The sequence below is a fragment of the Hylobates moloch genome, unplaced genomic scaffold (genome assembly GCF_009828535.3).
Source record: "Hylobates moloch isolate HMO894 unplaced genomic scaffold, HMol_V3 SCAFFOLD_14, whole genome shotgun sequence".
In the NCBI taxonomy this organism is placed as follows: Eukaryota; Metazoa; Chordata; class Mammalia; order Primates; family Hylobatidae; genus Hylobates; species Hylobates moloch.
The window spans coordinates 68592817-68616539 of NW_026652289.1; positions in this window are offsets into that span (position 1 = coordinate 68592817).

Genomic DNA, 23723 nt, shown 5'->3' on the forward strand with positions numbered 1-23723 from the left:
TTCATTCTCCACATTGCAATGAGAGTGATCTTTCCAACAAATCTAATTTTGTCCCTTCCTTGTTCTAAATTTGTTAATGGTTTCCTCCACATATGCAGGAGAAAGTCTGAGCTCCTCTGCATGAATGAAAAACTCTCCATGATCTGACCTCCACCTAACTTGGCTAGCTTTGTCTCCGGTTCACTGCCTTGTTAATTTACATTCACATTGAACTTCTTTGTTTTTCTGAACGTGTTACGCTTCTCATTCTCTTACCTTTTCATATTTTATTCCTTTTGGTCAGAACCCCATTCATCTCCCTGACAGCCCCCTATTCAGTTTCCTAGCCTCAGTTCCGGGGCCACTTTCTCTGTGAAGCCTGGAAGGACATCACAGGGCAGCCTTCACAGACTCCCATGGCTGGCTCACGGGACGTCCCAATGCTTAGATTAAGCCACTTATGCTGCCATTTTTGTCCTGAACATGGTTTTCATAATAGTGATTTTCTCTTGATACCGGGCTCCATGTCATGCCATCTTTCAACCGCCAGTCCCTCAGAGTGTCTTGGTTGTGAAAGGTGCTTTTGGAATGAGGGAGAGCTGAGTAAGAAGACTAGGGACAAGGAAGCTATGAGAAGAAAGACAAGTAAGGACGCTGTGGGGCTGCATCCTGAGATTAAGGCAAAAGGACAAGTTACCTCTCTATAAATGCCAGTGCTGCACCTATGCCGTGGTTCCACCCTGTGGTGGAGGAAGCTAGTGGTCCAGCTGTATTCATTCTTCTCTTCTTCCTTTAATAATTGAACTGGAGAGTTTAGCTGGGCATGTGGTTTCCCAGCCAGAGACAACATCTCTCACATTCTCTTACAAGATATAGTCAAATGGCAAATTTCTGGCCAATGGGAAGTGAGAAGAAGAAATGTGTGGCAATTTCAGGTTGTGCCCTTAAAAGGCATAATGCCCTCCCTCCTAGACATTTTCCTGCTTTACATTGCATATTCTGTAGATGTAGTGGTGGGTGTTAGAGATGGAAACACTGAGTTGCACAAGGCAGAACTACCCCACCAGCCTGGGCACCAGCCCATTGACTGTGAACATGGAAGGAAAGCTTCCTTGTCTGACCCGTAGTAGTTTCAGATCTCTGCAGAGACTGTACCTAAACACATATGTTAAAAAATAATGAAGCATTTCAAGCACACACAATTTGGATACTTTTTGTGATATGTACTTCATATATTTTTCTTCTCCATTTCTTTTCACTTTTTTAAAAGAAATAACATGTTATATTTGTAACATTTTTGTGTGTTTTAAACACAAAAAACAGCATGCTTTTTTCCAGTCACTATTTGGTTTTTGAGATTTGTCTGTTGATTTACATATGGTGGGATTGATATTCCACTTAAATAACAGGATTCAGTGATCCTCTTATTGAGGCATCTTGAGGTTGTTTCTAATTTTTAACTATTATAAATAATTGCTATAAAACACTCTTGTGCATGTCTCTTGTGCTTACATGCAAAATTTTCAGTAGAGCAGACACCTAGAGACTCTTGGGCCTTAGAATATACACAGCTCCAATTTTATAGAATTTTGCTAAATTACTCTCCAAAGCCTTTTTGTTAGAAGATAAAAATGAGCATTATATCAGAGCTCCTATTGTTCTACATCTCTGCCAATGTGTGATATTGCTGGGCTTTAAATTTTTTGTCTATTTGATAAGTTTTAAAAATTTACATTTTTTGATTACTACTGAAGTTAAGCATCGTTTTGTTTCTTGACCATTCTATTCCCCTCAGCTGTGAACTGAATTAATTTGTATTATTAATTTAAGGGAGATTTATTTAATTTAATTTATAATTGTCACTTTTATTTTAGATTTGGGGGTACATGTGTACATTTGTTACATGGGTATGTTGCATGATGCTGATATTTGGGGTATGATTAATCCTGTCACCCAAGTAGTGAGTATAGTACCAATAGTTAGTTTGGCAACTCTTGCCCCCTCCCATCCTTTCCCACCTAGTAGTCCCAAGTGTCTCTTGTTGCCATCTTTATGTCCATGAGCATCCAGTGTTTAGCTCTCACTTAGAAGTGAGAACATATGATATTTTATTTTCTTTTCCTGCATTAATTCACTTAGGACAGTGGCCTCTAACCTGCATCGGTGGTGTTGTAAAGGATATGATTTTTTCTTTTTTGTGACTGTTTAGTATTCCATGCTGTATATATACCACATTTTCTTTATCCAGTCCATCATTGATGGGTACCTAGGTTGGTTCCATGTCTTTGCTGTTGTGAATAGTGCTATCATAAACATACACACACATACGTGTTTTTGGTAGAATGGCTTTTCTTTTGGGTATATACCTAGTAATGAGATTGATGGGTTGAATGGTAGTTCTGTTTTAAGTTCTCTGAGAATTCTTCAAACTATTTTCTACAGTGGTTGAACTAATTTACATTCCTACCAACAGTGTATAAGTATTTTTTTATTATGTTTTGAATTTTTTATTTCCATAGGTTTTTGGGAACAAGTGGCGTCTGGTCACATAAACATTCTTTCGCGGTGATTGCTGAGATTTTCGTGCACCCATCACCTGAGCAGTATAGTGTATAAGCATTCTTGAGGAAGTTTTAAAGAAAGATAATTTGTTAATTCCTTCTTAGTTATATTTGAAAATGTTTTCTCCTTATGTTTATCTTATGTTTTTATCTCCTGGTATTTTTTTGCTATGCAAAATTTAAAATTTAGTGTAGTCAAATTTATGGATCACTTTTTCTTAATAATTTCTGCTTGTTGAATCTTGTTTAAGAAATGTTTCTATACTCCAAGGCCATGTTGGAAGTTAATTATAGTGTGAGGTATATGGAGGCTTTTTGTACTATCTTTGTAATTTTTCTGTAAATCTAAAACTTTTAAAATTAAAAAGTTTATTTAAAAATTACTGTGATTAGTATGTTAAATAACAGATGTCAAAATGGAAGCTTTTACCAGAAAATGAGAATTTATAAAACATAATTAAGTGGAAATTATAAAAATAAAAATATAATAAGTGAAATTAAAAGCTTCATATATGGATTTAACAGCACATTAGACTGTGAAAGAGATGAGCAATAAACTGGAAGACAGGTCAATAGAAAATATTCAGACAAAAACATGGAGAAAAAATGTATAAAATAAAGCATAAATGTAAGAGACATATGGAACAAAGTGAAATATATTCAATTAAAGCTTATGAATGAAAAGAGGGAGATAATGGGGTAGAACGAATGTTTGAAGAGCTACCAATCAAGGTTCCAAAAATGAGAAAAGATATGAAATCAGCTAAAATTAAAAAGGTTTATGAATCCCCAAATAGAATAAATTTAAATAAAATTACATCTAGGCCCCTCTTAATACAAGTGTAGAAACCACATGCAAAGAGAAAAATCTTAAAAGCAACTACAGAAAGAAATTCTTTCAACAAACAACAATAAGACATACAGCTAACTTTTCAGCATGAATAATGGAAGTCAGGAGTTAATGGAATGAGGTCTTTAAAGTACTGAAAGGAAATAGGAGCATTCCGGAATTATATGTTGAGGAACAAGAGAAGAAATGAGCTATCAAGCTATGAAAAGACATGGAAGAATCTTAAGTGCGTATTCCTAAGTGAAACAAAACAATGTGGAAAGGCAACAAACTGTATGATTCCAACTACATGACATTCTAGCAAAGATAAAATTGCAGAGACAGTAAAAATATCAGTTTTGCCAAAGGGTTTGAGGGGAAAATGTCAGAGGAGCGGGGATACATAGGTAAAACAGAGAGGAATTTTAGGGGTGTGCAACTATTCTATGTGATACTGTAATAGTGGTTACATGACATTATGCATTTGTCAAAACACATAAAACCATACAACACAAGTTGTGAATCTTAAGCTACAGACTTTAGTTAATTAAAAAAAGTCACCAGATGTTTCCTTTGATCAATGCCAGACATTTATTAAAATGACTCTGATCATATCTGCATACATGTATCAATTTTGGAGGGGTAGGAATGGGATGCATTAAAATCAGGCAAAAAATGGGTCAAGTGGTGGTTACATTAAAAATATCGTGCAATTTGAAGTAATTTGTTGTCTTCTACCTCAAATGATTTGTGTGTAGAGATATAATCCAAAAGGCACCTATTTATTGATATGGTCAGGTACAACAGATTACCAGCTGGTATTTTCTAAAAGAGTCCCTGTAATCTTCAGAAAGCTTAGTGAATTTGAACACTAGCAATTTAAGGTGCCTTTCTAGTATTGCATAATTTATCACCTCGATTTAACTCTGAATTTTAGGGCCTTTGGCTTTTGTCTCCTCTGCAAACTGCCTGTCTTTAACTGTTTTACCTTTTTCACACTGGCAGTGACACCTAAATAGAGCACAAGCTTGCAAAACCAGATAGTTGTGCTTTTTGTCAGAAGTGCTGGAAAAGGCTGAGGAGAAAATAAAACACTGGTATGGCTCTTAACCTTGGGTGGACATTAGTTAAAATCACTTGCAGAACTTTTAGGCTGCACCAGTACCTAGGTTCCACTCCCAGAGAATTTTATTTGATTGGTCTGCAGTGGGGCCTGTACATCAAGGGTTGAGGATGGAGTCTCGCTCTGTCGCCCAGGCTGGAGTGTGGTGGTGTGATCTTGGCTCACTGTAACCTCTGCCTCCTGGGCTCAAGCAATTCTCCTGCCCTAGCCTCCCAAGTAGCTGGGATTACAGATGCCTGCCACCATGCCTGGCTAATTTGTGTATTTTTAGTAGAGACGGGGTTTCACCATGTTGGCCAGGCTGGTCTTGAACTCCAACGTCAAGTGATCTGCCCGCCTCGGCCTCCCAAAGTGTTGGGAATACAGGTGTGAGCCACTGTGCCTGGCCTGGACTGAGTCTTAAGTCTGAACTTTAATATTCTTTTTCTGGTTCTATTTTACTAATACCATGGTTAATCAAAATAGAGTTCTATCAGTGTTGAAGGATTCCAGCTTTGGAGTTAGAACAGGGCTTGTAATCCTGTCTTTGCCATTAATTATTGGCCATGTGATTATTGGCAAGGTGCCTCTTAAAGCCAATTCTTCCCCACCAAGATGGGAAAATTTTTTTCAGTGTGAGAATTATATGAAATAATAAACATGTAATGGGAATGGTGTTTTTAAAATGTTAAATCGGTATTGTTGCTAAGATCATAATTGTCTTGTGATTTCCCATCCATCGAATTAATGGCATTTACTTCTTCACAGGGGAGCATGCAGTATCTAGGAACATCTTTGATTTTTGTGATGGTTAGTATTGAGTGTCAACTTGATTGGATTGAAGGATGCAAAGTATTGTTCCTGGGTGTGTCTTCGAGGGTGTTGCCAAAGGAGATTAACAGTTGAGTCCATGGACTGGGTGATGCAGACCTACTCTCAATCTGGGTGGGTACCATTTAATCAGCTGCCAGCACAGCTGGAATAAAGCAGGCAGAAGAAGATGGAAAGAGCAGACTTGTTGAGTCTTCTGGCCTTCATTTTTCTCCCATGGTGGATGCTCCCTGACCTTGAACATCAGACTCCAAATTCTTCAGCTTTTGGACTCTTGGACTTACACCAGTGGTTTGCCAGGGGCTCTCAGGCCTTTGGCACTCCCAGCCCCTAAGGAAGCCCAGGGAATCCATTTCTGACTTTGTCTCACTGGGACCCTTGGGGAGGGTGGTCGGTGGAACCGGGGAAAGACCACAGGGAGAAGGAAACTCCTAGCTGAACTTTGTAATAATTTTGACGGAGTGTGAATTTTCCAGGGCAGAATCTGGAAGTTGGGGGGCGAATGGGAAGTGCAGATAAAAGCGCAGAAGCAGTGGTGGGGAGGGGCGAAGCTTGAAAGCCGTGCTTGCTTTCTCAATGAGGAGGCTTGAAGCTTGGGTCAAGGTCTCAGCCCTGCACACCAGCTGCCTGGATATAAACTCGGTGCTGTTGGAGAACACAGTGGGAGTGAGACTGGCCTTTCTGTCTGTGTGGGAGTTGAGTGAGGCCTGTCACTGCTGGCTTTCCATCACTTCCCTGGCAACCTGTATGATGCAGCAGAGGCAGCCATAATCCCCATGGGAGCATAACTCCATTGGCCTGAGAACCACACCCCATCCCCACAGTGGCCACTGCAAGCCCTGCCCAAGAAAAGCCTGAGCTCAGATCCCCATAACCCTATCCCCACCTGATGATCTTTCTCTATTGCCTTGGTAGCTGAAGAAAAAAGACAATCTCTTGAAAGCTCTATGACCCTGCCCACTGCCTGGGAAACATGAATACATATCCAGGTGACCCTAGAGCAAGCTTGTATCCTCCCTATACTACCACAGCTGATGCTCTCTTGAAAGTGCCACCTCCTAGCTGGAGGCCAACTGACACAAACCATTACAGCAACCCATAAAAGAACAACCGTGTCCCAAGAAAGGAGAAAGCAGCAGCTAACTCCACCACCTGTAACATCCTGGCTATCACCAGAGGTCCTAATTCTGTCTATGTGACACCTTTACTACCAATACAACCAGCATCCAAGAAAACTAGCATGCTAAACAAAACTTCAACCAAGGACCCTCACAGAGTCCACTTCACTACTCTGCTACCTCCACTGGAGCAGGTGCTGGTATCCATGACTGAGAGACTTGAAGATGGATCACATCACTGGGCTCCTTGCAGATACTCCCCAGTACCATCCCAGAGCCTGGTAGCTCCACTGGGAAGCTAGACCCAGAAAAGAAATAATAATCACTGCAGTCCGGCTCTCAGAAAGCCCCATCCCTAGGGGAAGAGAGAGAGCACCACATCAAGGGAGCACTCTGTGAGAGAAAAGAATCTGAACAGCAGCCTTGAGCCCCAGATCTTTCCTCTGACATAGTCTACCCAAATGAGAGAAACCAGAAAAACAATTCTGATAATATGATAAAACAAGGTTCATTAACATCCCCAGAAGATCAGACTAGTTCACCAGCAATGGATACAACCAAAGAAGAAATCTCTGAATTGCCAGAAAAAGAATTCATAAGGTCGATTATTAAGCTACTCAAGGAGGCACCAGAGAAAGGTGAATATCAACTTAAAGAAATTTAAAAATGATACAGGATATGGATGGAAAAATCTCCAGAGAAATAGAGAGTATAAATAAAAAACAATCACAGCTTTTGGAGATGAAGGACTCTGTTGGGGAAATGCAAAATACACTGGCAAATTCCAACAATAGAATCAAACAAGCAGAACAAAGAGCTTCAGAGCTCTAAGACAAGGCTTTCAAATTAACCAATCTGACAGACAAAGAAAAAAGAATTTAAAAATGAAGGCCAGGGCTGGGCGCAGTGGCTCACACCTGTAGTGCCACCACTTTGGGAGGCTGAGGCAGGTGGATCACGATGTCAGGAGTTCGAGACCAGCCTAACCAACATGGTGAAACCCCGTCTCTACTAAAAATACAAAAATTAGCCGGCATGGTGGCACGCGCCTGTAATCTCAGCTACTCAGGAGGCTGAGGCAGGAGAATCACCTGGACCTGGGAGGCAGAGGTTGCAGTAAACAGAGACCGTGCCATTGCACTCCAGCCTGGGTGACACAGCCAGACTCCATCTCAAAAAAAAAAAAAAAAAAAAAAAAAAATGAAGGCTGGGCACGGTGGCTCACACCTGTAATCCCAGCACTTTGGGAGGCTGAGGTGGGCAGATTACCTGAAGTTGGGAGTTTAAGACCAGCCTGACCAACATGGAGAAACCCCGTCTCTACTGAAAATACAAAATTAGCCGGGAGTGGCAGTGCATGCCTGTAATCCCAGCTACTTAGTAGGCTGAGGCAGGAGAATCACTTGAACCCAGTAGGTGGAGGTTGTGGTGAGCTGAGATCACACCATTGCACTCCAGCCTGGCCAACAAGAGTGAAACTCCATCTCAAAAAAAAAAAAAAAAAAAAAAAAAGAACAAAGCCTCCAAGAAATTTGGGATCATATTAAATGACCAAACATAAGAATAATTGGTGTTCCTGAGAAAGAAGGGGAATCTAAAAGTTTGGAAAACTTATTTGAAGGAATAATTGAGGAAAACTTCCCTGGCCTCTCTAGAGATCTAGACATCCAAATCCAAGAAGCTCAAAGAATACCCGGGACATACATCGGAAACAGATCTTCGCTTAGGCACAGAGTCATTAGGTTATCTAAAGGAAAGACAAAGGAAACAATCTGAAGAGTCATGAGGCAGTATCAAGTAACCTATAAAGGAAAACCTATCAGATTAACAGCAGATTTCTCAGAAGAAATCCTACAAACTAGAAGGAATTGAAGTCATATCTTTAGCCTCCTTAAACAAAACAATTATCAGCCAAGAATTTTGTATCCAGCAAAACTGAGCTTTATAAATGAGGGAGAGATATAGCATTTTTCAGACAAACAAATGCTGAGAGAATTTGCCACTACTAAGTCAGCACAAACAGAACTGCTAAAAGGAGCAGGAATCATGAAACAAAACTTCGAAATACACCAAAACAGAACCTCCTTAAAGCATAACTCACACAGGACCTATAAAACAATAACACAGTGGGGAAAAAAAAACACCAAGGTATTCAGGCAACAACTAGCATGATGAATAGAATAGTACCTCACATCTCAAAACTAATGCTTAATGTTAATGGCCTAAGTGCTCCACTTAGAAGGTACAGAATGGCAGAATGGATAAGAATTCACCAACCAAGTAAGTGCTGTGTTCAAGAGACTCACCCAATGCATGAGGACTCATATAAACTTATGGTAAAGGGGTAGAAAAAATATCCCATGCAAACGAACACCAAAAGCGAGTAGGAATAGCTATTCTTACATCAGACAAAACAGATTTTAAAGCAACAACAGTTAAAAAAGACAGAGGGACATTATATAATGTTGAAAGGACTAGTCCAACAGGAAAATATCACAATCTTAAATATATATGCAGTTAATACTGGAGGTCCCAAATTTATAAAACAATTATTACTAGACCTAAGAAATGAGATAGATGGCAGCATAATAATAGTGAGGGACTTCAATACTCCACTGATAGCATTAGGTCATCAAGACAGAAAGTCAACAAAGAAAAAATGGACTTAAACTATATCCTAGAGCAAATGGACTTAACAGATATTTACAGAACATTCTACCCAACAACTGTACAATATACATTCTATTAATCAGCATATGAAACATTCTCCAAGATAGACCATATGATAGGCCACAAAACAAGTCTCAATAAATTTCATAATTTATTGAAATGTGAAATAAATGTGAAAGAAAAAGAAAACCAAAATTATATGAAGTACTCTCTCAGACCACAGTGGAATAAAATTGGAAATCAACTCCAAAAGTAACCCTCAAAACCATGAAAATTCATGGAAATTAAATAATATGCTCCTGGGTTATTATTGGGTCAACAATGAAATCAAGATGGAAATTTAAAAAAGTTTTGAACTGAACTATAATAGTGACACAACCTATCAAAACCTCTTGGATTCAGCAAAAGTGGTGCCAAGAGGAAAGTTCATAGCATTAAATGCCTACGTCAAAAAGTCTGAGAAAGAGCACAAATAGACAATCTAAGGTCACACTTCAAGGAACTAGAGAAATGAGAAGAAACCAAACCCAAGCCCAGCAGAAGAAAAAAAAAATAACAAAGATCAGAGCAGATTTAAATGAAATTGAAACAAAAAAAATTACAAAAGATGAAATAAAAGCTGGTTCTTTGAAAAGATAAAATTAATAGACCATTAGCGAGATTAATCAAGAAACGAAGAGAGGAGATCCAAATAAGCTTAATTAGAAGCGAAACAGGAGCTATTACAACTGATACCACAGGAACATGAAAGATTATTCAAGGCTACTATGAACAACTTTATGTGCACAAGCTTGAAAACCTAGAGGAGATGGATAAACTCCTGGAAATACACAACCATCCTAAATTAAAGCAGGAAGAAATAGAAACCCTGAACAAATAACAAGCAGCGAAATTGAAATGGTAATTAAAAAATTGCCTCCAAAAATGTCCAGGACCAGATGGATTCACAGCTGAATTCTATCAGACATTCAAAGAAGGATTGGTACCAATCCCGTTGGCACTATTCCAAAAGATAGAGAAAGAGGGAATCCTCCCTAAATCATTCTATGAAGCCAGCATTACCCTAATACCAAAACCAGGAACGGGCATAACAAAAAAGGAAAACTATAGACCAATATCCCTGATGATCATAGCTGCAAAAATCCTTAACAAAATACTAGCTAAATGAATCCAACAGCATATCAAAAAGATAATCCACCATGCTCATACCAGGGATGGAGAGATGGTTTCATACCAGGGATGCAGAGATGGTTTAACATTTGCGAGTCCATAAATATGATAGACCACATAAACAGAATTTAAAGCAAACATCACATGATCATCTCAATAGACACAGAAAATGCATTTGACAAAATCCAGCATCCCTCTATGATTAAAACCCTCAGCAAAATTGGCACAGAAGAAACATACCTTAAGGTAATAAAAGCCATATATAACAAACTCATAGCCAACATTATACTGAATGGGAAAAAGTTGAAAGCATTCCCCCTGGAACTGGAATAAGACAAGGAGGCCCACTTTCAGCACTTCTATTCAATTTGGTACAGGAAGTCCTAGCCGGAGCAATCGGACAAGAGATAGAAATAAACAGCATCTAAATCAGTAAAGAGGAAGTCAAACTTTTGCTGTTCACTGATTGATTGTTTACCTAGAAAACCCTAAAGATTCATCCAAAAAGCTACTAAAACTGATAAATGAATTCAGTAAAGTTTCAGGGTACAAAATCAATGTAGACAAATCGGTAGCACTGCTATACACCAACAGCGACCGAGCTGAGAATCAAATCAAGAACTCAACCCCTTTTACAACAGCAGCTGAGCCGCCATGCCCAGCCAAGCTGCAAAAAATAAAATACTTCGGAATATACCTAATCAAGGAGGTGAAAGACCTTTACAAGGAAAACTACAAAACACTGCTAAAGAAACCATAGATGACACAAACAAATGGAAACACATCCCATGCTCATGGATGGGTAGAATCAATATTGTGAAAATCACCATACTGCCAAAAGCAATCTGCAAATTCCATGCAATTCCCGTCAAAATACCATCATCATTCTTAATAGAACTAGAAAAAAATCCTAAAATTCATATAGAACAAAAAAAGAGCCCACATAGCCAAAGCAAGACTAAGCCAAACAAAACAAAACAAAACAAAACAAACAAACAAACAAAAAAAAACCAAAACAAGCAAAACAAAACAAAAATAAATCTGGAGGCATCACATTTCCTGACTTCAAGCTATACTATAAGGTCGTAGTCACCAAAACAGCATGGTACTGGCCTAAAACTAGGCACATAGACCAAGGGAACAGACTACAGAACCCAGCAGTAAAGCCAAATACTTATAGCCAAGTGATCGTCGAAAAAGCAAACAAAAACATAAAGTGGGGAGGGGAAAGTATACCCTATTCAACAAATGGTGCTGGGATAATTGGCAAGCCACATGTTGGAGAATGAAACTGGATCTTCATCTCTTACCTTATACAAAAATCAATTCAAGATGGATCAAAGACTTAAATTTAAGACCTGAAATCATAAAAATTCTAGAAGATAACACCAGAAAACCCTTCTAAATATTGGCTTAGGCAAAGATTTCATGACCAAGAACCCAAAAGCAAATGCAACAAAAACAAAGATAAATAGATGGGACTTAAACTAAAAAGCTTCTGCACAGCAAAAGAAATAACCAGCAGAGCAAACAGACAACCCACAGAATGGGAGAAAATCTTTGCAAACTATGCAACTGGCAAAGGTCTAATATCCAGAATCTACAAGGAACTCAAACAAATCAGCAAGAAAAAAACAATTCCATCAAAAAGTGGGCTAAGGACATGAATAGACAATTATCAAAAGAAGATATACAAATTGCCAACAAACATATGAAAAAATGCTCAACATCACTAATGATCAGGGAAATGCAAATCAAAACCACAATGCAATAGCACCTTACTCCTGCAAGAATGGCCATAATCAAAAAATAAAAAAAAATAGATGTTGGCATGGATGCAGTAAAAAGGGAACAGTTTTACACTGCTGGTGTAAATGTAAATTAGTGCAACCACTATTACAAACAGTGTGGAGATTCCTTAAATAACTATAAGTAGGTCTACCATTTGATCCAGCAATCCTACTCTTGTGTATCTACCCAGAGGAAAAGGAGTCATTATATGAGAAAGACACTTGCACGTGCATGTTTGTAGCAGCAAAATTCACAATTGCAAAAATATGGAACCAGCCCAAATGCCATCAGTCAGTGAGTGGATAAAGAAAATGTGGTGTATAGAAACCATGAAATACTACTCAGCCATGAAAGGGAATGAAATAATGCATTCACAGCAACCTGGATGGAATTGGAGACCATTATACTAAGTGAAGTAACTCAGGAATGGAAAACCAAACATCATACGTTCTCACTTATAGGTGCGAGCTAAGCTATGAGGACTTAAAGGCATAAGAATGATACAATGGACTTTGGGGACTCAAAGGGAAGGGTGGGAGCAGGGTGAAGGATAAAAGACAACACATTGGGTACAATGTATACTGTCTGGGTGATGGGTGCACCAAAATCTCAGAAATCACCACTAAAAAACTTATCCCTGTAACCAAACACCACCTGTTCCCTAAAAACCTATTGAAATAAAAGGATAAAAATAAAAATATTTGCTTAAAAAATCAAAGGGCCAAATTACTTTTAAATGGAGAGTTGCCCCTTTTGCTGCCCCAGTTATTAATGGAAATGACTTATGAGATCCCTTTACGGAAAATAAAGACAATTTAATCATTTTGCATATCTGAATCATAGTATGTTAGTTTTATATATATATGAAATCATAGTATATAAGTTAGAAAACATAGTTTTCTAAACTATGTTTCATGGTACATGGTTAACTCAATATCTTGGTGTACTTTCTCCCATTTCTTCCAAAAGGATTCCTTTTAAATAGCTGAGATTATGTGATTTTGCATTCTGGTTTTCAAATTAGCTACTATAACAAACATTTTTTCATATTTTGACATATTGTTGGCAAACATAGCTTTTAATATCTATGTAATATTCCAGCATATAGAGGTGTAATATTTTAGTTAACTTTTCTTTTATTGCTGGTCATTTAGGAATCTTCTTTCTCCCCATTTATTTGCTACCACAAATAACATTGAAAAATAATGAACACATTTCACGAACTTACAGTCATCTTCTTATAGAATTCATGCTACTCTTAATTGATTTTAGAACCTGGATCACTAAGGCTAGCACCATGATTTTGTTTGGAATGTATTAAATAAGTCCAGTGAACGTGAGAGGCCAGGGCAGTGAATGAAAGCTGATGAAGTTCAGATGTAAGTTCTAAGTTGGACTCTGCTTTGAAAGCTGGAAAAAACTTTTATAATCAGTAAAAAAAGAAAATAATGCCAGCAAGTTAAATTCTTCCCATCCATGGGTGGGAGTAAAGCACATATAATGATTCCGAAACTGGGCTCTGGGGTTATAATGCCCAAGTTCAACTCCTGCCTCCACTACTTGTTAGCTGTGTGAACTTGGCAAGGTACCTCAAGTTTGTCCTTGTAAAAAGAGGACAATGATAGTGTGTACTTCACAGTGGTGTTTTTAGGATTATTTGAACTTGAAGGATCTTCAATATGAAGCACTTACTGAATGCTCTATAAACATTTGTTATTATTGTTCCTTCAGATGAATTGGCTAATAAAACAGATGCATATGAAACATTATGAAACATTTTAAAAGACCTTTACCAAGGCAATTGATTAGCAAACTAATGAGAAACCACAAATCGAATATGTTTGTTTCTAAGTGAGTGACATGTTACCTCGAAAAAACAAACTCAAACACTCAAATTTCATATTTTGCTCAGTTATGTGAACTTAACAATGTTTACATGTTTAAAAAATAAGAGTAGTTTAGTTACGAAATGTAATTTGATATTCATCAATGACCAATATTCCTTTAACTTTCTTTAGTCTCATAAACATACTTTGCTCAATAAGTTTAGGGTAATGTGTCTACCCAATTCTTTTAAATATTTGATTGTTCATATTTTTTCACAACTCTTTACTTACAGACAAGAATCAGCTCTATTTAGCGGACGTCTGAAAGTTGGTGAATCAGTAATGGAAATAGCTTTGGTAAGTTTTGATCAGTGAAGTACATAAGCTATAGTCTGTACTGTCTTCCTCTTTTTGGTTAACTCCCTATTATGATTTTCTGGAGCACTAAATATCAAAGCCACAAGTTAAGACTTGTCCTAAGGCTGATCGCAAAGCAACAGTCCTCATGAGTCAATCTTTTTAGATGCTTGACTTTAGTGACAACCCAGAATAAATTAGAATCAATTGTCCAGCCTTTGTTGAGTACCTCATCTATGCTTAGAACTTAAGTGGATTTTGCAGCAATAAAGAAAAAACACAAATTTCTATGTAACGAGCCTGTAATCTTGTCAGAGAGTAAAATTTGTACCGACAAAACAATAGTGAAATATCTAGGACAATATAAATGACATTGTACTGTCTGTACAGACCTATATAAGTTGGGAAGGGAGAAAAAGATTTGTTTAAGGCTAAGGTACTTCATGAAGGTTTTGTGAAAGATTTTGACTTCATTCAGGCCTTATATGATAGCCAACAGTTTTCCTGGGAGAGAGGGATTGACAGATGAAGTAGCATGGGGTGGTGAAAAGACCATAGGCTTTAGCTCTGCCACTTACTGCAGGCTAGGCCCTTGTGCAAGTTGCTTATATTCACTGAGCTGGACTTTCTTCATTTCAGAAATGAGGATACAATCCAACTGACTGCTGTGTGCTCTGGAAAGCACTGCTCAGATATTGTGGGATTCTAAAAGAAAAAAATATCAACGAGGGAGTATGGGGAAGATTGCAGGGCAGCAAGTATGGGGAAGATTGCAAGGCAGCCAACCCAGAGATGAGACATCTGCTGTTTCATAGTGGGAATTTCTTCTTCTTCTTCTTCCTTCTTCCTTCTTCCTTTTTCCTCTTTCCTCCTTCTTTCTTCTTCTCCCCTTCCCATTCTTCTTCCCCTTCCCCTTCTTCTTTCCCTTCCCCGCTTTCCACCCTTCCCCTTCCCCTTCCCCTTCCCTTCTCCTTCTTTTTTTTTTTTTTTTTTGAGGCAGGGTCTTGCTCTGTCTCTTAGGCTGGAGTGCAGTGCTGCAAGAACTCCCGGGCTCAACCATTGCTCTTGCCTCAGCCTCCTGAGTAGCTGGGACCACAGGCGTGAATGACCACACCTGGCTAATTAAAAAATTTTTTTTGTAGAGATCTCACTGTGTTGCCTGGGCTTTCTCAAAATCCTTGGCTCAAGTGATCCTCCTGCCTCAGCTTCCCAAAGTGCTGGGCTTACAGGCAGGAGCCACCTCACCTGGCTGGGAATTCTTTTTGGCACACTATCCAATCTTTCTATATTAGTTTCACTGTGAAACCCTCAGAAAATCAGTACTCTCTATGGTTTTGGCTCCACTATGGAGTTACATATAAAGAATAGTCCAGGATCCAAAAGTAACTAAAAAGGACTCCAGTATTTGCTTGCACGACTCAGTGAATATTAAAAGGGATACAGTTCAAAGCCCCTAGCACTTCCTTAACTCCTGTCTCCCTCTTTTCTGTCTTCTCCACATTGAAGCTGCTCTGGAGCATCTCACTCCTTAACCTTCACCCGCAACCTTCACCCCAGCACCCAACTCCCCTCACAACCAGTTTACAGTGTCCCCTCCTTTTCTCCCTGCATTTTATTATGTAGATGGATCTAGCTTTCAGCATCTATATTCTTCCACATTTAATTTTGCCCCTCTAGTCTTGCTCTTCTCTACCCATTCCTTTTTTTCTAATATGTTATTATAAGTAGTTTCAAAAATAGAACAAATTGAAAAAATTGTGCAGTGAACACCCAGATGTCCACTATCTGTTTTTTTTTTATAATTAACATATTGCTGTGTATCCTTGTCACATATTGACTCATCCCTCCATCTCTCTGTCTACCCATTCATCTTATATTTTTTATTATGGTAAAATATATATATAAAAATTTACCATTTTAACAATTTTTAAGTATGCAATTTGCTAGCATTAAGTATATTAAATACATGAAATGGCATTGCACATTGTTGTACAAGCATCTTCACCCATTCTGTTTTTTTTGTTGTTTGTTTGTTTGTTTTGAGATGGAGTCTTACTCTGTTACCCAGGCTGGAGTGCGGTGGCATGATCTTGGCTCACTGCAACCTCCACCTCCTGGGTTCAAGCAATTCTCCTGCCTCAGCCTCCTGCGTAGCTGGAATTACATGCACCCACCACCATAAACTTGGCTACTTTTTTGTATTTTTGAATTACATGCACCCACCACCAAGCTTGGCTACTTTTTTGTATTTTTAGTACACATGGGGTTTCACCATGTTGTCCAGGCTGGTCTCGAACTCCTGACCTCAGGTGATCCAACTGCGTCTGTCTCCCAAAGTGCTGAGATTACGGCCACCACCCATTCTTAAACATCATTTGTGTGAGTGAGTGTGTGTGCACGATTCTGAATTAGAAGATGGGAGAATAAGCTGGCAAAGCCAGAACATCTAGGAGAGTAAGAAAAGGAGATTAGGAGGAGGGAGGCAGACAAACACGCACTCATTAATCATTCTTGTCTCCTTTATATGTATCTGTAAAATGGAGATGATTTCCATCTCAGGGCCTTTAAAACATTTTTTTTTTGTAAAAAACTAAAGTAGATAATACATATGAAAACACGTAGCATAGGGATTAGTTTATGGTACATGCTTGTCAACATTTCTTTAATTCTAAAACAACCAAAATTAGAACAGCACTGCTCCAGTCAGCATCGGCGAGGCTATACTCCAGCAGCAAACTCCCATATCATACCTCGGTGACTTAAAACAACAATGGCTTATTTCTCTCCAATTCTTCAAGTCCATTGCAGGGGGGAAGGAAGTTCTTTGTTCTCTTTCTCTTAACCTCAGAGCCCAGGTTGGGAACAGTCACCATTTTGAACATTTGCAGGTATCATGGCAATGGGAAGAGAGCCCTGGGAGGGTCTTGCACTGACAATTAAATGCTCTGGCCTAGGAGGGACACAGGGGTACTTTCTCTCACAACTGTTGGCCAGAGCTAGTCACACGACTCCACCCAAACACAAGGGATTAGGAAGTATCGTCCTAGCCTAGCATTGCCAGGGAGGAAAGAAGAGTTGGGATATTTGGCAAACAACATTAGTAAACACCATAATTTCAAGCCATTCCTCGATTACAATCACCAAATTAAAAAAAGTTTGATTTCTATTTGACAAATTTTGTCAGGGTTGACAATAACACCAAATAAGTGACATTTGTAAGTGCTCACTTAATCCAGGTCCTGGACTTTATTTTCCTTACTTAATTAAATCTTCTCAGCAATCCTAGAAGGAAAGTAGTAGTAGTATAATTCTTGTTTCCCAAGTGAGAAAACTAAGAAGAAAAGCTCCAATGAATAAATTGGCCATGGAATAAGGGGGTCACAGAGCCCAGGCTTCGACTTTGGAGCTGGTTGGAACCATTACTCCCACACAACCCGCCTCAGTGAGTTCTCAAAGCCTTAGCTTTGGCGACCTTTTTGTCTAATAGAACCAGAGATGAAGCCCTCCCTCTGCCTCTCCTTACAGTTTAAAGCCACTAGAGCGCTCTCCAGAACAGAGTTTAGCAACATTACGCTCCCACAGTAAATGTTCAAAGCACCTCTGTGTTCTAGTCAGGAGATAAAACAGCTGTTCCCTCCTAATGGCTTATACTGAAATGTAAATGAACAAGGACATTTTAAAAAAAAAAGAAAAAAAAAAAAGAAAAAAATAGATTTACATTCTTGCCTTTTTAAAATTTTTATCATTTCCCATCCAAGCTTACTGTTTTTGTTTAATCTTGCCATTCCTTTTCTTCTTCCTTGTATGCTCTTTTTCTTAGGGATATGCAAACTTTATTAGTCAGCTCCTCTTTCAAGCTCTGTATGATTTTGTGTTTGAGAATTGGGAATCAGGTACTTTTACTGTTAGCCCCAGGGTGGATCTGAGCAGGAGGAAGCTTTATGAATAATCAGGGTTGACATCTCCAGCGTTGTTCCTTCATTATAAATATTGTTAAAGGAGCTGTGGCCACCATGGGCTCCCACTGAACAGGGTGTGTAGAGGAGGCAGAGACAGCCTTTGATTTCAGCTCTTTCCTGGTTAGCTCTACGCTGATGACCCTGGTGTTGACAGGTCTCTTAGATTTGGCTGCCTTTTTTTCAGAAAGTTTCTCTTCTATTAGCATAAGTGTTTGGCCTGTAGGAAGCTGGGTTCAGCTCTCCAACTCCAAAGGCTAAGATCCATAGTTAATATTAGTGCTTGTGCGTTGCCTTAGCCTGAATTGCTAATGAATGCTGAGCTGCTTTGTGACTTTAACCATTTTAGTTCCATTTGGATTACTTATAGCATCATGATGTTTTTCAAGGGGAAAGCAAATGGTAGTACCCTTCTTCCCAACTCTTGAGAGAGCCCAGTCTCCACACGTTTGAAAAGATACCAGTATTCCATACGTCTGCTAATGACACAGCTGACCCCACCTGCATCCCACTAATCCCTGGTCATATTATTAGCAAACTGTCCTCTTTAGATTATTTATGTTGTCTTGACACTATTTCCATTTTCAAAATGGGGATACATCCAAACTTGAATTTATAGCACTTGAGTAAAACTTTGCAAATTTCCTCTGCCTTCCCTCTCACCAGCTCCATTATCTTCTATCCATTCCCAATAGATTTGCAGAATAGTGTTATAAAACCTTTTACATGCTAAGACATTTGATGAACCTCATCTCATTTAAATGTCTCAATAGTCTTATGAAGAAGATGATATTGCTGCTCTGATTTCCTTGAAAGATACAAAAATCTAGACTCAAGAAGTGAAGGAACTTGCCCAGGGTCACATGATGAAGTCAGGGTTAGAATCTGGGCTAAAATGGTGGGTTTCTAATTCAAGCCATTTACTCTCCCACCTAGTTGATGTTTATTAGCAATATTTGCCATTTTCATTCCACCAACATTATTGAGCATTTATTTTGTGTCATACACTGAGATTACGAAGGTAACTAAAGCAGAGTTCTAAGGAGCTCAGATCCTGGTGGAGGAGAAAGCCCTGCTTTCAACCCAGCCCTGATGGTGGTGGTATTAAGTATTCAGTGCAAGGGTTGAAACAGGAAACTTTGAGGGTACGGAGAAGAGACATTTAACTTGCTTTCAAGGACTTAGGGAAGGCTTCTGGGAAAAAAGTAACATGAGGAAAGCTTCTGGGAAGAAGTCATATGAGGGGATGAGCCTTGAGTTAGCCATGATGAAAAAGTGGGTCTCTGTGTGGTGACTCGCACCTGTAATCCTAGCACTTTGAGAGGCTGAGGCAAAAGAATTGTTTGAGTCTAAGAGTTTGAGGCCAGCCTCGGCAACATAGTGAGACCTTATCTCTACAAATAATAAAAAAAGTTTAGCTGGGTATGGTGGCATTTGGCTGTAGTCCTAGTACTCAGGAGGCTGAGGTGGGAGAATCACCTGAGTCTGGGAGGTCAAGGTACAGTGAGCACTCCAGCCTGGGCGAGGGAGACCCTGTCTCAAAAAAACAAAACAAAACAACAAAAAAAGGTGGGTCTCACTGACAAGGAGCTGAATGCCTGCTTTTGGGCAAAGGGAAAGGGAGAAAGAGGTTTTTTTTCCTTTTCTAGGCCCTTGAAAAAACACTTCAAATACTTTTGAGTAAGCCTGCCAAAGACTTTGATGAATGTGTATTTGTGTGTGCTTAGGGTTCAAAAGTCCGTATTATCCAATTTTGTGCAAAAACACACTTCTGTTTTACCAGATGTGAGCATAGGGAAGACAGCGGGAGTAGGAGATTTGAGGAGGGCTCTTACGCATTTAGTTTTGTGTTATTGAATTGAGATGTTTACGGGAAGTTGGAATGGAAATATATAGTAGGCATTTGGCTAGAGTGGGGTGGGGTGCTGGTGGTCTGGAGTTTGGGAGAGAAGCCTGGGCTGGAATCATCAGCATCCAGGAGAGTGAAGGCAGCATGTAAAGTGATAGAAGAGATGAGGGCCAAAATTTGAGCCCTGAAAAATACCAATATTTGGGTGACCAGCAGAAAGAAGTCATTCTCAAATAAGACTCAGAGCCTGGGATGGTGGTTCACGCCTGTAATCCCAGCATTTTGGGAGGCTGTGGTAGGTGGATTGCTTGAGTCTAGGAGTTCAAGACTAGCCTGAACAACATGGTGAAACCCCGTCTCTACTAAAAACACAAAAATTAGCCAGGTGTGGTGGCGCACGCCTATAATACCAGCTATTCAGGAGGCTGAGGCATGAGGATCTCTTGAACCTGGGAGGCAGAGTTGCAGTGAGCTGAGATCATGCCATTATATTTCAATCTGGGTGACAGAGAGAGACTGTCTAAAAAAAACACACAAACAACCTAAAAAAGACTCGCCAAAGAGGCAGGGGAAAAATAAGGGGAATGTGGTGTCCTGAAACCCTAGGGAGCAGAACATTTCAAGAAGGAAAGAGAGCACAATGTGGTCTAATGTTGCTGTTAAGCATATAAGTTTCAGTGATGCTTGTCTATTGGATTTAGCATGGAGGAAGCATTATCAGCCTTGTTAGGGTGTGGTCAGATTCTCAACTGCAGGGGTCATGAAGTGAATGAAAGGGTAAGAGGTATAGATCACCTTTTAGGAGCTGGCCTTTGAAAAATAGCTGACTTTTTCTGAAGAAGAGGATGGATGTAGGGAAGTAGTTGGATAGGGACTTGGGGTTGAGGGAGGAGGTTTTAAGGTTTAAGAGGGCATTAGGATGCTGATTGGGTGTGTCCACTAGAAAGGGAGGCAGCATTCAGCTGAGCAAGTCTCCAAGGCAAGGCAGGAGTGGCATAGTCCAGGGCAGAGATGAAAGGATCAGCCCAAGTAAGAGGATGAATCCTCTTCCCTTTTGGCTGGGAGGGAAGACTGAAGAATGGCTCAAGAACAGGATGGGAAGCAAGAATCAAGACCCCAGGATGATTCGCTGTGTGCTAAGTAGGTGCCAGGCATGGCTATTCAAATACATAGACAAAATGTTGCAATCCTGATACTGCAGATGAGGAAAGGGAGGCTTAAAGATGCCAAGTAAGTTTCCCAAAGCCACAGCTGGCAGTGACAGGGCTGGGATTCGAACACAGAAAGCCACGCTGCAGCACCTGCTCTCTCACCCACACCCTCTGCTGCATCAGGGAGGCAAGGCTAGTGACTGAGATGAGAACTAGGAAGCTTCAGGAAGCTATGGCAAGAAGTCTGACTCAGGGCTCCTTTCTTGCCCCTTCTGGCCCCCTCCCCAAGCTGGCTATCTCTACATCATTAAAGTTAACACACTTTGGTCCTTCAAGGTCAAATAGTGCATGTGTTTTGAGCGTGTGGACATCTGACACCCCTTTTCCATTGTCTGTACTACTCATTGTCTCTGCGAGTTACTCTGTGTAGTAGTCAATGTTTTTCAGACTAGAATTTTCAAATAAATTTTAGGGGAGCTATGCCCTTTCTCCAGAAATTTAAATTTCTCGTTTATTTTGATTTTAAGAAAATCTTAGAAGATCTTAATATTTATAATTGTGTCGGCACAAAGAATACAACTATGTTGATTGGTTTGGGTTAATAAGAAAAGCTCAGAGGCTTAAGATGTAAATAGTAAATCCATACCAAGTGAAGGGCAAATAACCTCACTTCGCAAATATTTAGTACTAGGTGCTAGGGGAGAAAACGGTACAGGAAGAATCTAGAATATCAATCATACTTTCCGGGTGCTTGCATTCTATTTGAGAAAATTAGACTAATAAAGAAAACCAGTTGGCATTTGTAGGGCTTAAGTGGGTGGGGCTTTTGCTAGAGCTCTATGGCAAAAATTAGAAAGAAGAATGTGGCTTAGGCTTGGGGTCCAATGGTACATCTTATTCCACTGGAAACCTTCTATCTTGCCACCAAATTGAATATTGAAAACAGTATGTTCAGTTGAGCCTGTGGGAGGAGAGAGGAAGGCAACCGTGCCTGTAGTCTCAGCTATATTCCTATCTCAGAAGAGGTGAAGAGGAGAAGGCCACAGCTGAGATCCAGACCATGGAGGAAAGACAGCATCGACTGGGCCTCTAACAACAGCTATCCTGTCCTTTCCTGTTTGTGGCCTTATGAATGTCTTTCAATCTGACCAGAGCTGCAACTCCTTCTTTCTTGGAGGGAGCAGGGCTGGTAAGTCGGGCAGAGGAAGATCTTATGAGGGAAAAGGGGCTGTAGAGTCTCTAACCCTCACATGTTTGATGAGGCACGAATATGTATGTGTTGCTGTTAGAGGAACCCAGGTCATGTTAGAGTCAGCACCAGCGTGAGAATCTTCTTCATAGTGCAGCTTGTATTGCGCAGCTTAAGAAGAGAACTCAGTTTATTTCCCCAGGGGGGATTAGGCTGAGAAATCAACTGACATGCAGAAATCCCCCAAGGGAGCAGTGCATAAGCTGGAGTGATGATGTATTAATTGGCAATGGGAGAATGTGACTGGTGTCAATTCTCCACACCAGACACACTCTCCTTTATGTTTGTACACTCAGGAGATTATGTCATAGGTTCAAAGGTTCCCAGTGAGTCCCACGTTCCAGTGGAGGAGTTTAATATTATTGAGTGATAACTTGATGAATCACCCTTCTTTAGTGTCTGTGGTAGGAGTCAGCACTGATTACCTAGACCTAGAGTAACAGTCTTATGGACAATCAAATTACTGTAAACTCCTCTTTTTCTAGACTTGTGCAGATTAGCAGAAGTGTTGTTACATTTATGTAAGGCAATTTGTTGTGGTTAGTTTATAGATCATCTGGCAAGAGTTCTTCTTTAGATTGACCCATTGCAGAGAACATTTTTGGGTGGCACCTTATTCTTATGTTACAAGTCATCTCTAATTGTGGGTAGCATTCTAGGATGATTTCCATTGATGGCCAATGCAATGATTCTGTGTTGACTTTTATTAATTTCAATTTCTTAGCACTCTATCTTCTTTCCTGGTCTGATAATTCTGGATATGCCCTGTATTTGAAGCTTAGCAGCTCAATGTTCTGAGCACAGTTTAGAGTGGAATAGAAGAAAGGCAATGAAATAACATCACAAAGTATGGTGCTAGAAATTCCAAGCTATCTGGTGAGGTCAAACAACGCCTATTTTACACCTCAGGAAGCTGAGTTCAGGGAGGATCAGGAAGGCTGCCCAAGGACACATGGCTGGAAGTGGAGGATCTCAGAGTCCACCCTAGGTCTGCATCCAATGGGAACGCTTTGGGAATTAAAAATTTTGTTCTTCCAGTTGAAGGGTTTCATATATGAGGCAAAGCTTTAGCTGAACCCTGAAGGGCAGGTAGGAGTGGGAAGAGAAGAAAGTTTTGACTTAGTAAACAAGTCTGGATTGCCTTGGCTAACCCACCTCTTGGTTTTTGCATTCAATTCTGGCTACTACACTTTTCAAAGAATATAAACAAACTGGGGATTATTTAAAGCAATGGTTCTCAGCCTTTAATCCACCAAATCCTGTGATTGATTACATTTCCAGAGC